Source organism: Castor canadensis, chromosome 12, assembly GCF_047511655.1.
Source record: "Castor canadensis chromosome 12, mCasCan1.hap1v2, whole genome shotgun sequence".
Lineage (NCBI taxonomy): Eukaryota > Metazoa > Chordata > Mammalia > Rodentia > Castoridae > Castor > Castor canadensis.
Window position 1 is genome coordinate 81,312,418 of NC_133397.1, and position 15,043 is coordinate 81,327,460.

Below are 15,043 nucleotides of genomic sequence, written 5' to 3' on the forward strand. Positions count from 1 at the left end.
AGCCAGAGCCCAGCTCTGAGAGTAGTACACCTGGCCCCTACTCCACTTGGTGCGGGGACTACGTGCCTGCAGGAGGGTAGAAGGTTGAACTCTGTCGCGCCAGCCCAGGAGGAAAGCTGACGGTGGGGACGCTGGGACAGGTTTGGAATCCATGGGACCGGAAGGAAAATTACCAGAGGACATTCCTTGTGCTTCTGCAGTGGGATGACCTCCAGCACAACCCCTCATCGGGCCCATGTCCTTTGACTCTTGCCTTTTTTTTGTACCACACTTTCAAAATTCTTTTTTGCCTTATTTTTGAATACTGAGTTTTCTTTACACATACTACAGCCTAAACTCTACACCCAGCACAGGGCAAGTGTAGAGGGAAAGGCCCTGAGCTGAGACCTCCACCCCTTTCCCCTACCCCCTCCAGCTCAACCCAGGTGCCCCATCACCTGGCAATGTCTCCCCTTTTACTAGTGGGGCACCCTCACCCTTTTCCTCTATACATCTCTTTTTCCTTTCCAGTTTTACAGAGAGAACTAGATTCCTGGACTTTTCCAAAAGCAAAAATCCATGCAATTAGCTGGTCATTGTAATTGCTTATGGAAAGGGGCCAGACATTTGTAAGTGGGAAAATCCCACTGTGCCTCTGTGAGCCTCTTCCAGTTGCCAATCTTGGTGGCCTGTGACTGGGTGTCTTCACCAGGTCCCCAGGGCAGAACCTCTCTGGCCACGTTGGGCTGTTGACCATCAGGGGCCCTCCCTTCATGTCTTCACTAACCCTGGACATCTTACAGTTTGTCAGTTGGACCTGAGAGAACATCTGCCTCCAGGAGACCATAGTGCCTTAAGGGAAGCCACTGCCAGCAGCAGGTGTGATAATTTGAAATTTCTCTCTGAATGCATACCAATTAAAAAGCACAAGGTTGCTATCAACTCACTAATGTCTTTGCCTGGCCTTGAGGTTTTCCTTGTGTTTTGGTTTGGTTGGTTATTTCACAACTTTGTAGCTAAGTCCTTCACAGTGTGGCCTGTGACTCTGGGGAAAAGACTTGGCTCCTGGTGTATCCTAAGGAGGCTCAACAGTCCTGGCCTCCTTGGAAGAGGTATGGTGGGGAGGTCTCTGAAAGAGTCTGCAGAGGGTTAGAGAGGCATCCTGGCCAAGGTTATCGTGGCTTGCCCCTGTTGTGGTGACCCTCTCATCTCACCTAGAGTCCTTTGCCTGATGTTGACCTTCCTGCCCAGACACCACCTGCCATCTTCTTCCTGGCCACAACACATCCTTGGCACCTAACCAAGGGCCCAGCCTTGTTGGAGGTGGACCACCCAAGGAAGGAAGTGGAATGGCCCTATTTGAATGCAAAGAGCATTAGCAAATGGAGACCTATCTGTCTTCACTTCCCAACAGAGCTTCCCCAGGAGCACTGGGCCACTTGATATTCTAGGCCATTCCTATTGATAAGAAGTCCTGGGCCACACTTTGCTTTCCAGCAGGATATGAAAAAACAGCCTTAGTCAATAGCTCACACTGCACTGTCTTCGATTTCCCTAGAGACATAATGGGTGTGAATTTGGGTGTGGTTTGGGGGTGAATCGAGGGCTTCCATCAAATGACAAGAAGGCCTAGGGCAGTTTCTACAAGTAGAAACTGGAAAGTTATGATTACAGTGTTTCCTGAGTCAGGAAGATGTCACCTCCAGCTTGTGTGGGGGTTGGGAGGGAACTGAATAGGAGAGAGAGATGTGTTCAGGGAATGATTCATGGAGAGAAATTGCCAATAAAACATCAGCAGGTACAATTTGGTTTCAAGGCCAATAAAATGACTCCCATTTTACCAATGGAAGAGCTAAGCAGCTGTCCAAGGCCACACAGCTGCTGAGTGGTGGAGCTCAGCCTTGAACTTGAGAGATGCTGGCTTTCAAAGCTGTGAGCACTTGATTAAGACCATGCTTGGATGGGCAATTGCTAATTAAATGCTATGCTCCGTGCAACTTTGGGCTTTCCTACCTGGCATGAAACACTGAGGGCCCCTGCTGGCCGGGTGTATCAATGGCAGTCACAGCTGCCTTGCTCACATGACTTCTTTTGATCCTGAACCTTTTTGGTTGCTGTCAACCCACCCACCATCCAGACTCAGAGTGGGCTGCGATGTCCAGGCCACATGGTAGCAACTAGGATTCTTGAATCCAGAAGGCAGGCTCAGTCCTCCTGCCTCTGTCTTGCTGCACAAAATCTACAAATTTGAAAACCAAGAGGTGACTGTTTACCAGAGGACTGTCCTTTGATGGGCCCAGGAGGCACCACGTGACAATAAGCTGCCCTTTTTTCTCTCCTCAGGATCTCTTGGGTCATGTTTTCTAGTGCCAAGAAGACATTGGATGTGAGGGCGATCTGGCTGCGACATCTGTCACCCCATTGATCGCCAGGGTTGATTCGGCTGATCTGGCTGGCTAGGCGGGTGTCCCCTTCCTCCCTCACCGCTCCATGTGCGTCCCTCCCGAAGCTGCGTGCTCGGTCGAAGAGGACGACCATCCCCGATAGAGGAGGACTGTTCTTCGGTCAAGGGTATACGAGTAGCTGCGCTCCCCTGCTAGAACCTCCAAACAAGCTCTCAAGAAGACATGACCACAGAAGAGGAAGCCATAGCCAGATTTGGAGATTCTGAGCACAAAGCAGGGACCAGCATCTTTGGGTGTGTCAGGGATGGGGATGGAGGGTTGAGGGTATGTGAGTTGGGAAGAAAAAAAATCCCTGCTCTCTTGGAGTTTCATCTAAATGGACATCAAACTCTAGTTGACAACACCTGGCCAGGTTCCTCTCTGGGCTGTGTTTGCACTGGGCCTTTTCCCTGTCGCCATGGACTAAACACTGAAGGGGGTTGTAACAAACCACCAAAACTGTGTGGCTAGGAAACATCAGAAATTTATTTCTCACAGTTCTGGAAGTCTGAAATCAAAGCCCTGGAAGATTTGGGGTCTGGCTTCTTGGTGTGCCTTCTTGCTGTGTCCTCACATGGTGGAAGAGGTGATGGGTGTCTCTCAGGCTTTTTTTTTTTTTTTTTAAATAAGGGCATAATCCCATTTGTGGGAATGAACTTTGCTTTCATGACTTAATCACCTCCCAAAGACCTCACTTCCTGATACCATGAACTTGAGGGTAAAGTTTCAACATATGGAACTTGAGAGGACAAAAGTACTCAGACCACAGTAGGTACTTTTACAATAAGGTCGAGGGGGAGACAAGCTACATAGTGGGGCCCCTGTGTCGAAGCACTTCTTGGGTGGCAGCTCTGGGCCTGTCTTCCAGATGTAACAGCCACTTGAATAGAGGGCCCTGCCCTCAATGTCCCCATCAGTTCAAGTTTGTTAGTGCTGGGCAATGGGGAGATCATGGAACAGGTTGAACATGACTTCTGACTTTTTGAAGCTTGTCAGGGGGTACAGGAGATAGTTGTCAATCAAACATGGCATAATAAATGTGTAGTGATATTTGGTGCTAAACACAGAGTTCAGGGGGCTCAAGAGCATCTGCCAGCACAGCTTGTCCCCCGCTAAGTATGGGGAGCTCATGGGAGGAAATGCCTCTTGGGCTGGTGGGCAGTGGCTAACCAGGTGAAGGGGGGAAAATCTTCTGGACAGGGAAACAGAATGCAGCAGCCCCTTGCCCTCTCCTGGAGAGAGGGGCACACCACACACAGCAGGCCTCCAGCTACAAGAGATCAATAATAAAAACCAGAGGCAGGTAGCAGGACTGGGGGGTGAGGGAGGGAGACAGCAGGGAGTCTAGGGCTGAAGGAAAGAGGCGTAGGCCTGAGTTCTGGAAGAACAGCCTGGGACTGATGCTGGCAGAGGAGGCTGAAGGGGGCCTGCGAGGCTGTGTTGAGTGTAGGTGAGTAGAGAAGAGAGAGAAAGGATGTCAGGCCCAGGGAACGGTGTGCAGGACCCAGAGGCAGGAAAGCCTTTGATCTATGTTGAGAACGGGACAGAGGAGGAAACCAGGCAGGCTGGACTCAGGCAGAACAGGTAAAAGCCCAAGGGTAGGAAACATACAAGGGTCTTAGACACTTCCTTCTGTTCTGCCCTAAGAGTAGGGACTTCACCTCCTGCCTGCCCTGAGCCCATCCTCTTCCCCCCAGGCAGGGATGGGAGTCACACCTTGGTGGGAAGCTCTACACTTGCCCTGCAAGCTGCACCAGGAATTTGGCCCAAGTTGACCGAAACCTCAGGAAACATGAACCACAGGCAGGGCTGGGTTTGTGGGTTCAGAGAATGTAGTCTTGGCAGGTTCAGGGCTGGGGCAGGCTTGTTCTGAGTGAGGCACCTTTCCTCATGGTTTTGCTTCTAACACCCTTCAATGGCCACAGCCCACCTCCTTAGCTGGTGAGGCAGTTGTTGAGTAAACACCAAAATTTAACAGGTGCATTCTGGAACCACCTTGGCCCCAGGCTTTTCATTCTCAAACTCCCACTTCTACTTGGGAGGCAAAGGCCTCCCCAGGAGACTGACTCCTTTGGGGATAACCAGGAGCCCACCTTCCAGAGACAACACCTGGTCCTCCAGTCAGGGGGAGGGAAGGGGAAGCCTCTGAGCTTCCCCCTCCCCACCGACCATGGGAATGGACAAGCTCCAGTTGTGAATTCTTCTTAGCATTCCTATTTTCTGGTGGAGGAAACACACGCACGCTTAGAACATAGAAAAAGAACATCGTACTGATGTCACCTTATTCTTACAAATCAAGGCAACTATTTTCATCTCTGCATATTATTTTTTTTTTGGAACTTATTTATGCAGAAGAAAATGCATCAGCTCTCTGAACTTCTGTTTCCCTGAAGTGACACGTTCATTCATTCAGCCTCAAATTCTCTAAGTGCACTGGTGGAGGGTGGGGAACGGGGGAAGGGGGTAGACGTGGTGGCAATCAAGGCTCCTGCCTGGGCCAGTGTGTTTCCCCCTGGGGGAGCAGAGTGGAGTCCAGTGAGTACCAGTCCTCAGAGTGCCTGGCCAGTGCCAAACACTTGGAACACAGCCAAAATAGTCAGGGAGCTGGGGCCATCCCAAAGGTCCCTGAACTGGCCCAGAAACCCTGGATATTAGGAACAGCATGGGGTCAGAAAACAAAAAAACCTCAACCAAGCAGAATACGAAAACTCGCTGCAAAATGAGATTGGAATTTTCTCATGCAAAGTAGTGGAACTCGCTCATTCATCTTTGAGTGCCCAGTACTTAGCACCGCACCTGGCCCAGGGGACGGTCAATGGAAGGCCAGGGGGAGAGGGTAGAAGAAAGAGAAGGAAGGAGAGAGAGAAGAAAAAGAAAGCATGCTTTGTGCAAGTTGAGCTATGTTCCACTGTGTCCTAAACCTGCCACCACTGACACAAAGTGTGTCCTTTGGGTGAATGCTTCTTCTCAAAACAAGCAGACCTGTTTTATCAGCTGTGGGGAAAGGAAAAGCTCTTGGCTGCCCCAGGTCTTGGTCTATGACTCAGAGCAGCCAAGCCTTGGAAGGGAGGTACATCACCAACATCCCACCTGAATGAAAGAAGAGTAGCACCCAGAGAGGCACTGCTAGGGGTGTTCAGGAGATAAACCCTGCCCAGGAGGCAGACAGCAACCACAGCTAGAAGGGAGAGAGCTGGTCCCTTGACTGACCTGCCCAGCCTGTTTGGGGAGCAAGCCTGACTGCAGAACTGGTCACTACATGACATTGGTGACTCAGGCCCATCAGACAGACCCATCACCTCTGCATCACCTCCTAGTCCTCATCATCTCCCAGATCTCATCACTTCTGAGACTTCATCACCTCCCAGATCTGTCACCTTTCAGACCCATCATCGCTCACACCCATTGCCTCCCCTAAACTCCTTTAAAAAATCAGAGAACTCAGAATCCTGGTCCTACCAGGTCCACTGTGACATGTCAACCTCCCACCTGGCCCTACACCATCGTTGTATGAGGAAGGACAACCCACTCTCAGGAAAGTCCAGGCCACTTAGCAATGGACAGTCACCAGAAACAGGAGGTCTGTCTCTGGACTATGGGACGGCATGCTGGGAGTAGAGGAGGTCACTAGGTGTCATGTGACTACACAGGAGCGTGCAGAACATCTCTTAAGGGTAAAAAGAGACAACTGCAGCAGCAGAGCAGTGCACAAGGCATGACCCATTTATTTTCATTTAAGAAAATATGTTTGTAATTAAGCCACACTTTTCACAACATCAGTGGAGGTTGTGGGTGAGGAAGAGGTGGGATAAGGGCAGGAGAGTGGACCATATGATATAAAAAACTTATCATTAAAAAAACCATCAAGGGAAAGCATACCCTGGCTGCAGCCTGCTGACCTGTGTGAGGCCCTATCCCTGCAGGGGCCCTTAGACCTCAGAGCTCCCCATTTCTGGGAATGTCACTTTTCTTTTCCCCACCCCCCACATGGCCCCAACCTCTAAGAGACAGGAGGCATGGTGGACAGACATGGCCAAATACCTGAGGCCCTGCCAGCAGGCACTTCTTTTTTTTATTATTATTGTTTTATTATTCATATGTGCATACAAGGCTTGGGTCATTTCTCCCCCCTGCCCCCACCCCCTCCCTTACCTCCCATCCCACCGCCCCCACCTCGATACCCAGCAGAAACTATTTTGCCCTTATTTCTAATTTTGTTGTAGAGAGAGTATAAGCAATAATAGGTAGGACCAAGGGTTTTTGCTAGTTGAGATAAGGATAGCTATACAGGGAGTTGACTCACATTGATTTCCTGTGCGTGGGTGTTACTTTCGAGGTTAATTCTTCTTGATCTAACCTTTTCTCTAGTTCTTGGTCCCCTTTTCCTATTGGCCTCAGTTGCTTTTAAGGTATCTGCTTTAGTTTCTCTGCGTTAAGGGCAACAAATGCTAGCTAGTTTTTTAGGTGTCTTTCCTATCCTCACCCCTCCCTTGTGTGCTCTTGCTTTTATCTTGTGATCAAAGTCCAGTCCCCTTGTTGTGTTTGCCCTTGATCTAATGTCCACATATGAGGGAGAACATATGATTTTTGGTCTTTTGGGCCAGGCTAACCTCACTCAGAATGATGTTCTCCAATTCCATCCATTTACCAGCGAATGATAACATTTCGTTCTTCTTCAAGGCTGCATAAAATTCCATTGTGTATAGATAGCACATTTTCTTAATCCATTCGTCAGTGCTGGGGCATCTTGGCTGTTTCCATAACTTGGCTATTGTGAATAGTGCTGCAATAAACATGGGTGTGCAGGTGCCTCTGGAGTAACCTGTGTCACAGTCTTTTGGGTGTATCCCCAAGAGCGGTATTGCTGGATCAAATGGTAGATCAATGTCTAGCTTTTTAAGTAGCCTCCAAATTTTTTTCCAGAGTGGTTGTACTAGTTTACGTTCCCACCTACTGTGTAAGAGGGTTCCTTTTTCCCCACATCCTTGCCAACACCTGTTGTTAGTGGTGTTGCTGATGATGGCTATTCTAACAGGCGTGAGGTGGAATCAGTGTGGTTTTAATTTTCATTTCCTTTATTGCTAGAGATGTGAGCATTTTTTCATGTGTTTTTTTGGCCATTTGAATTTCTTCTTTTGAGAAAGTTCTGTTTAGTTCACTTGCCCATTTCTTTATTGGTTCATTAGTTTTGGGAGAATTTAGTTTTTTAAGTTCCCTATATATTCTGGTTATCAGTCCTTTGTCTGATGTATAATTGGCAAATATTTTCTCCCACTCTGTGGGTGTTCTCTTCAGTTTAGAGACCATTTCTTTTGATGAACAGAAGCTTTTTAGTTTTATGAGGTCTTATTTATCTATGCTATCTCTTAGTTGCTGTGCCAGCAGGCACTTCTACTTCCTGGGAAGCCTCTGCTGGTGACCACTCTTGCTCTTTTCTTGCTTAGACTGCCTTAGGCAATGGCGTTGTTGTAGCCCTCTTGCCTTAGGTTTCCTTCCCAAAGAAGGAATTGACCATTTAGGCATCTGGTAGCATTCTGTGCCTCTGTTTCCCCACAGCTATCACCCTCATTCTGGTCTATGTTGAATACACAACAGACATTCATATATTTGGAGAGTTGAGAGCCCTCAAGTTGCAGGGTGAAATTGAGACCTGATTGAAAAACCTCCCTTTTCCTACTAACTCTGAAGCTTCAGACAAATTACTTGACCTCTGTGTGCCTTGGTTCCCTTGTGACAGCAATCCCTCTCTCACAGGATTATCTGTGGATTAACAAGAAAAAGATGTGTTGGGTGCTGTTTTCCGTGCCTGCTGCAAATGACACTTCAAGATGTGGAAGCTAGTACCAGCATTAGCAGAGGCTCACAGAATTACCCCAGAATTTGTCACTGCTACCCGTCACGTGTGCACTCTGTCACATGCCTTCATTCTCAGAAGAAAAGTCTTCCCTTGTTTGGACAAAGCTCACACTGGAGGACCTGCAGCCCTTACCACACACCTGTGTTCCCCATCTTTTTTTTAGGTGGTGCCTCCCAGACCTGAGGCCATTTCTGTCCTTTCTCCTTCCAGTAAGTGGAAGTTCCTGTTTCGGTCACCACAGGGACCACCACATCAAGAATTTGCGTAAAGCTAAAGATGAGAATGCCATCTGAGCTAACCCCACCACTGGGGGCTCACCTGAGCCTACAACTGCACTGAAGGATGACATGGCTGTTTTCACCACTGCTTAACTTTGAGTTCTTCTAAGTCTTCCTGACTTTGCAATGCTGGAAACAAAAAACAAATTCCAAAGGGCCTCAGAGTTGTCATCAGCCACAACAGACACCCAGCCCTTGGTGGACTCGCTTCCTCCATTGCTCACTGTGCCATCAGCTGCTATGTCATGATGTGTGTGGAGCAGGTGACACCCAGGGCCTTGCCAAACCTTAGTCACCTGGTCAGTGGGATCTGGAGAGTTCACCTCAGAGTGGCCTTTGGGATTTGTGAGGGTAGTTGGACCCGCACAGCTATTTCCACCCTCTTAATACCACCAATATACCACTTTGGGGTTAAATTCCCATGTGACTGTGTGTGTGTGTGTATGTGTGTGAACAATATTCAAACCACAGCATAAGAGTTGTCTGTTTTTTCATTATGCAACATGGTGCTCTCTTGGAATCTGATTTCTTTTTTTTTGCAGTGCTGGGAATGGAACCCAGGCCCTTGTGCATGCTAGGCAAGTACTCTACCACTGAGCTACATTCCCAGTTCTTAGAATGTGACTTTTATTTACTAAGACTAAGTTTTCAAAATCTTCCATGGTAGTCCACATGGCCCATGGGAAATGGCTCTGGGAACTCATAATACCCTCGCAGAGTCAGAGGGAGAGTCCAAATGGATTGCCCATTGCTTACAGCTCAAATGTGGGGAAAGGATTTTAAGTGGTGGAAATTTAGATTTAATGAGTCCCTAGCAGATGGACAGGTGTCTGGCCATGAGACAATCTCCAGTTAGCAGTTCCCAAGGAAGCCTGTGCCCTCTCTCCAGCCTCTAGCTTTTGTGGGTTGGGGGCAGGACAGGAGATTTAGGAAGCTGAATTAGGGGGAGACATTATTTAAGGGACTACATGTAACAAGTCTCCTTTTTTTTTGTGGTACTGGAGTTTGAACTCAGGGCTTACACCTTGAGCCTCTCTACCAGCCTTTATTTGTGATGAGTTTTTTCAAGATAGGATCTCACTAACTATTTTCTGGGGCTGACTTCGAACTGCCAGTCTCCTGATCTCTGCCTCCTGAGTAGCTAGGATTACAGGCGTGGGTCACAGGCACCCAGCTAATGAGTCTCCTTATCTACATGGAGCCAACTGGGCAACTTCTTTCATCTGAAGCCCAGGGTCTACTTATGGCCAGCACAGGTAGTTAGAGACTTCAGGAGGCCCAAGCGGGGATATGAGGGCGATCTGGCTGTGATATGTCACCCCATTGATTGCCAGGGTTGATTTGGCTGATTTGGTGGGCTAGGTGGGTATCCCCCTCCTCCCTCACAACTCATGTGCCGTCCCACCTGAAGCTGCATGCTCGGTTGAAGAGGACAACCATCCCTGATAGAGGAGGACCGTTCTTTAGTCAAGGGTATATGAGTAGCTGTGCTCCCCTGCTAGAACCTCCAAATAAACCCTCAGGAGTCCTGAGAGGAAAGGAATCTCCCAGGGTACTCTTGGGAGTAGTGACAGGGGTCTGGAGATCAGGAAGCATGCTGGTGACAGCAGTAAGACCTGCAGCAGCAAAGAAGATAGGTAGGCTGCTACCTCCTGCACAACTCTGACAATGAGGCCAGGAACTGTTTCTCTGCCATGGGGGAACCCAAATGACACCTCTTGCTAGAGAATCGCTTGAAAAACACAGGTAACCAGAGTTCTCTGCCCTCAATAATGACAAAGAAAACACTGATTCCAAAATGCATCAGAATGCCGAGCTGGTCTGAAAAGTGCCACACAAGTGGTTGTCACTGTAGCCTCTCCTGGGCTGATGTCTATCACAGAGTTTAGCCAATTAGCATGGCTCATTTAGGATATTCCTATGCTGAAGAAATGTGGGTAAGAAGGGTGTTGGCAATTGCTGGTAACACAGCAGTAGGCAACAACGCTGAAGGGCAAGTTCAAGATGCTCACAGTGGTCTGGAACCACCTAGTAGCCAAGAGCAGTCCAAGTTGCTGTGCGGGAGTCAGAGGTCATGGCCACACCACCCGGCTCACAGTGCCAATTGTTTTATAAGGTTTAAAGCATCTTTTGACAGCGGACACAGCACAAAGACACTCTGGCAGATGTGAGGCAGAACTCTTTGTTCCTTTCAGCTACAAACATGAGGAGGCTGCCAGGCAGGGCCACGCAGGGGGTAGCACCCAGGCACAGGGGGCCAGCAAGCTGGGGCTGTCAGGGCAGCTTGTGTTGGCCCAGTGGGGTGAGCTTAGCTGGATTTTGCAGGCTCAGAGTGATTGGGGCTGATGCATGGTGACCTGGAGTGCGACAGCCTCTTGAGGGAGGGGCCGGATGGTGGACTTCAATAAACTGCTCAAGAAGATAAAGTCATTAGACAGCATTAAAAAAAGAAATCAAGCTGGGCACCAGTGCCCCAGCCTATAACCATAGCTACTCAGGAGGCAGAGATCAGGAGGATTGCAGCTTGGTTTGAAGCCAGACCCAGCAAACAGTTGGTGAGACACTATCTCAAAAAATACCCAACCCAAAAAAGGGCTGGCAGAGTGGCTCAAGTGGTAGAGCACCTGTCTAGTAAGCATGAAGCCCTAAGTTCAAACCCCAGTACCACCGGAAAAAAAAAAAAATCAACTATGTTACCGCTGGTGCAGGTGGCTGGGACCTCTTCTAGGTTAGAGAGAACAACATCTGAGCACCCCTGGAGCCTGCTCATTTGATGTGATCAGGTGAGAATGTCATTCCCCCAGTTTACTAGCTCAGGTGAGAGCAGGCAGCACAGCCTAGTTAATAACAAGACTCATGCATTCATCTCATACCTCCACTTCTTCCACTTCTACTAAGCACCTCTTCCTTCCTAGGCACTATTGTGAGTATGGGAAGGTGACCACTGAGCAGAACCAAGGCCCACTTCACAGAGCTTGTGCCCTAGTGAAAGAGGGCTGCTGCGGTGGGAGGTGGGGCATTAATTGCCTTTCACTCCCCCTGCCCTAGAGGTCCTTGCCCTGGGGTGTAGGGAAGGCTGAATATGCACATCACACATTGCACTAATGAGATGCACAGAAATTTAGACTCTTGTACATCACAGCTTGACAGAGGAGGACTTGGGCCCACATGGGGGCTGCACTTGGGAACCCATGGGCCAGCAAGGGTCAAGGGAGGCAGCTTTGCAGTGTTAAGGGTGGGGTACCTCCTGACTTTCCTGACCATGGGATTGGCTTACTGAATAATTCTGTGGGCTTGTAAGGAACTGAAAGCCACTACTTAAGGCCACGCTAGAGCTGTGCTTGCCCCCTCGATAGGAGGGTGTTTGGCTGTGGGACTTTCCAGGTGTGGGAAGGAGAACTGTGGTTAGGCCATTTGAGGCCACTCTGGTTTCACCAGCTGTGAAGCTAGCACATAGTACTGTTGATATTAGCGTTAGGCCTTATACCTCAGAGAGGGGCTTCTGGGATGTGACTTTTTTCTGTCCTTAGTCCTTATTGTATGAGGATTTGTTGCATGGAGCCTCACACAGCAGCCTCTCTGAGACATTGAGAGCAAAGCCATGGAAATCACAAATGGGCAGACCCAGAGCCTGACTCTGCTCGAGTCACTGAATTAATCTGCCCTGGAGGTGCCACGCCTCAGTCTTTCCTTCTGTGAGTTAGGGCCATGCGCTTACTGCTTAACCACTCTGGGTTGGGGATTAGGTTGCTGCCTTGGAAGCACTGCTTGATACTGTGCATAGCAGGGCCGTAGCTCCGCAGCTCCAAGGAACTCAGCACAGCTGTGGGTTCCCTCTGTCTGTGCACATCTCTGTGCATGCCTGATATGCATTTGTAAACAATGCACAAGCCCCAATATCTTATTGGAAGGCACTGGGAGAAGTTGGGCAGGGGCAGGGGCAGGCTGGTGGGCCCTGTAGAGCTGGCTATGGTCCTCTTAGGAGGGATGTCCCATCTTGGGAGGGATGCTGAGCTGATACCTCAGCATGACCCACCTCCTGGATGAACTGCCTCTTTTTATAATTTACCTCTATTGACTAGAGGAAAAGGAGAGGATGAAGCTGATAATGGAATCCTGGGGTCAAGTCCCAGGTCTTTTGAGGAAATCACAGATGAAGCCATGGTCCTGTCTTCCCCACAGCAGAGCCCAAGGAGCCCAAGGCCTCTTGCCCTCCTGGTCTCTGAGCTGGCTCCAAGGTCCACATGCTCAGAGGTGCGTTGTGCACATTTGGTGAGACCACAACAGGTTTTACCACCTAGGGAGAGCCTGAAATGTAATCTGGGCTTTTGTGGCTGCAGCTGGGATGGGACAGGCCACCGCTGGCCCTTGATGACCTGGGTCACTGGTCACCAAGTGCCTTTAACTCCCTGTCCACAGCAGATTGCCAGGATGGAGCCAGGGTGCCCAGAGCAGGAGAGACTAGGGGGAAGAAGGAGAGATGAGGCCTTCCGAGGGTTAGGGAGAGGCTCAGCTATTGAGGGCCTAGGAGCCAAGGCTTTCCAGCTCCATAACAAACCCTCCCCTGCTCCCAGTCTAGATCATTGAACCTTACAAGTAATTGAGGAGTAGAGTAGGCTTATTAAATGACTGCCTAGATAATGCAAATTCAGAGTCACCACTTTGTCTGTTTAAATCACCAATCCCACAGGGCCTTAGGCTTTGGGGTTACTCGGCTCCCTCTGGCCAGCACTCCAAGAAGCCTCCCACCATGGTGTCTGTAGCTGTCTTTGTGGGGGACAGCATTTGCTGCTAGAAAGATTAACTAAAATTGCTCTGCCTTACAGTTTTAATATCTCATTCATTTCTCTCAAAAATTCAAAAATCTACTTTTTACTTCAGCACTACATTTCTGCCAACAAATTTTTAAATGCTGCATATCGTATCTTACCTTTTTAGCAATTACTTTATGGGTGCCTTTATCTCATCATAATTAAATCCCCTTAAGCCTTTAAAACCGTATTTGTAAATGTAGTAGTTTCGATTTTCCTTGTAATTATTCCAATTCCTTAACTTAAAAAACATCCTAACTGCTGGGTGCTGGTGGATCCTGCCTGTAATCCTAGCTACTCAAGAAGCAGAGATCAGGAAGTTTGCAGTACAAAGCCAGACTGGGCAAATAGTTTCTGAGACCCTATCTTGAAAATACCCAATCTGAAATAGGGCTGGGTGGAGTGGCTCAAGTGCCTGCCTAGCAAGTGCAAGGCTCTGAGTTCAAACCCCAGTACCACAAACAAACAAAACAAAACTTCCTGACAATTTAAGTAACTGTTATAAATCTAATACAGTATATTTTAAGTTCTTTCAAGTGTTTAAATAGTTGGTAATTTAGGACATTTAATCTTCCAATCGCCAGTCTCCATGGTTATGCATGTTATATTAGAATCAAAAGAACTTTTGTATCAGATTCTTAAAACCTAACAAGGCCTGTAGAATTTGTGAACTATATATAAATTTACATGAAAATGGTCAGTATGGGTTTGGTTAATTCTCAAATAATTCTATCCTTTCTTCTAAACCTCCCTGGATTGTGGAGACTCAGAGACAGGGAGGAGCTGGGAGGATCTGAGAGAAGGCTAGTGGAGGTGACCAGGGCCTGTGTAAGGTGTCTGTCAGGGCAAGAGACCAAGGCAGCCAGGGCTAATCAATGGCCATCAGCTCAGGCGATTGCTTTCTTCTCAAGCTGCCACACCAAATTTCAAGTGACTATGACATAAACAGGTGGCCTTAAGCCAAGCTGGGAGGAAGTTTTAGCATACCTGCTTTGCAGAGATTTGGGGATCCATCACAGGGAAACAACTACAGTCACAGAGCACATAACGATGTTTTGGCCAATGATAACTGGTCTGGTAGGAAGATATCCTAGCTCTCTCAGTTTGTGTAAGTACACTGTACAGTGTTAGTTCAAGTATAGAATTCCCTAATGGTACATTTCTCAGCATGGATCCCTGTCATTAACTGATGCATGACTGTACAATGTATCCCCACAAAAGCATGGAAAGACATTCAAATATACAATATAAGAATAAAAACATAAAAGAGAACGGGTCCATTTTGCTTTATATGTGTTCCATAGCTGCTTAACTAGAAAGTTCGGTGGGAGCAGTGGGAGGTTGCAGACTCTGCATTTCAGGGAGATCTAGTCCCCCCCACAAAATTGAAGGAGGAAGGCCAAGTACAATTGACTAGACTAGACACGGAGAAAGAAGCCTGGTTCTGGACTTGACCATCTGCAGACATGGAGGATGTGACTACACACATGTGCAGCTGTGCTAGAACACGAATATTCTCTGACAGAGCCCTGTGGAGAGCAGAGTCACCTTTACCTGAGTGGACATAACACCGTGATGTCAGGTGGGCTAGTGGCCGTGCATTTGCTGCTTGATGAGATCCAGAAAGGGCCTCTGGAGCCGCCCTGAAGCAGCCTGCTCTATAATACAATTATA